Raw genomic sequence first — 2,500 nt, forward strand, 5'->3', positions numbered from 1 at the left:
ACGTCTTGATGCCTTTTGTAATAAGTCCCCACGCCGGAGCATGGGGTACAGTTGGCAGGACCATATGTCCAACCACCAGCTACACAATTAAACTGGCATTGGGACCTGTTACTTGCATAATCCGTGACTGCCAACCCAGGCTATATGGTCACCTAGCTAGTTTAACAGTGGATGACCCTGCCCAACAGGTTGTCTATACACAAGACAATCCTGAGTGGAGGAGGCTTGTGAGAACTGCTGTGAGGAGCTAGACATGGGCCGAGGAGAGAGATGTGCATATGTGTATATATATATATATATAAATATATATATATATATATATATATATATATATATATATATATATGTGTGTGTGTGTGTGTGTGTGTGTGTGTGTGTGTATATGTGTGTGTGTGTATATATATATATATATATATATATATATATATATATATATATATATATATATATATATATATATATATACACATATATGTGTGTATGTGGTTGCGAGTGTATGTGCGTATATATATGTATATATATATATATATATATATATATATATATATATATATATATATATATTCTATATATATATGCATATACATATATGTATGAATATATGTGTGTGTCTGTAGGCATGTCAGAAAAGTTCCAGGACTGATGTCATGGGGGAATCGTCCACTGCGAGTTCTTGCCACAGGGACAGACGATCAACAAACATATCTGCAGAGATATTGCAGCGTTTGTTTCTTTCAGTGTGTGAGAAGAGGTGAGAGTTGTGACAGGACAACTCGTGGCTGATTCACCATGACAACGCGCCTGCTCACGATGCCCTGAGTATCCGACAGTTCCTGGTGCAGCCGACCCCCGCAACCTGCAGCGCAGCATATTTCCCCCAGGTTAGGTCCACGTCCACAGCTTGTCCTCTCGCCCTCACTATCAGCAGCTTCTCGACGACGCATACCGAGACCTGATTGGACCGCAGGCTCCCCTCGTTCCCGGGTGGCTGGCACAGCTTAGACTGACTTAAGCTCCCGCACCCGGGCCGAGTTCATATGGGCATACCTGGATCTTGAGGTCCAAGGTTTTTCGTGTTTGTCATCGTGGATGATTTAAAGAGATTTGACACCCCCACGACGAACAAGACGATTGGCTCTTGGTGTAACTGCTTTGGGTGCAGTTACGCAATACCTGCTTTGGGCTAGTGCCTTTAATTACAGCCTTGATGTGCGAGTAATTAAAAGCACGACGCACAGTGGCAGCTGACGGTTTCGCTGCGAAGTGTTCGGCCGAACACATAAGGGCTCACGCCCGTTCGGCAGGGTTCCGACCCCGACCGGCCTTCCCAAATAGAGACTGTTAGCTACCCTGTGTGCTTCACCGTTTTTGATACCATTTCCGACCTTTCATCGTCCAGTTAAATTAGCTCTGCTAGCCTCCCCTCTACCCATCATCCATCACCCTCGCTATGGCGTAACCCTATGGGTCACGTTATCAAATTAGCGTATTCTGGGGAGCCTATCTCTTGCGAGGAGGCTCTCCAGAATATCTTCATTATCACTGAGGTGGCAGTCACACACCTCTTTAAGGTCCATAATGGCTTCAAAGTGACAGTTGCCAAACCTGAACACCTGACCCCATTTCTTTCGGCCGACGGCCAAAGAAAGTTAAAAGACCACGGCTTCTCACCTGTTCCCTCCCCCGAGATGAAGGCTAAATGTACGATCGTGGCCAAAAAGATCGACAAGACGATCCCCCCACGATCGTGCGAGTCCATCTGCCAGGAGGTTTCCGTCAAGAACGGTGTCACTGTTCTCGACGTCTATAAGCCACCCGAGTCGCGAATCGTCAAGATTCGCGTCTCATCCCCCGAGGAAGCCCAGAAACTTCTCTCTCGTGGACTCATGATGTTTAATACATCGGTCCCCACCTACAACCTGGAACCCGAATGCTTTATTCACATCGATCAATGCCTAAACTGCTACCGCTTCCACCACAAGAAACACCAATGTACACACCCCCAGAGATGCTCTCGGTGCGCCGGCGACGGTCATTTCTTCGCCAGGTGCACTGAAAGCATCAAATGCTGCAACTGCGAGGGATCGCATGTCGCAGTTAGTGGATCCTGCCCTAAACGGAAGGAAATACTCAAGGCAAAACGAGCTGAGCTCCGCCAAGACACAAACACTGTACCTTCCTACGCAACAACAGCTGCCACACGACCTGCTCAGACCAGTACACCCAGACGACCCACGACTTCCCCTCGGACAATTCTGCCCACACAACCCCCAACAAGCACTCTCACACCGAACACAAACCCAAAAATCCAAGCCATCTTACACGTAAGTCTCATTGCTGCCAAGTACAACGCAAAAAGATTCGCAAACATTGTCCCTATCATGCTACAGAGAAACGGCTTCCCTAGCATTATTGTCCCTGAGGAAATCTTTGAAGACGAAAACCTTTACATCCCTGAGTACACCACAACAAACACAGAAACCACAGGAAATGAGGTGAC

This window comes from Penaeus vannamei, chromosome 24 (genome assembly GCF_042767895.1).
Source record: "Penaeus vannamei isolate JL-2024 chromosome 24, ASM4276789v1, whole genome shotgun sequence".
In the NCBI taxonomy this organism is placed as follows: domain Eukaryota; kingdom Metazoa; phylum Arthropoda; class Malacostraca; order Decapoda; family Penaeidae; genus Penaeus; species Penaeus vannamei.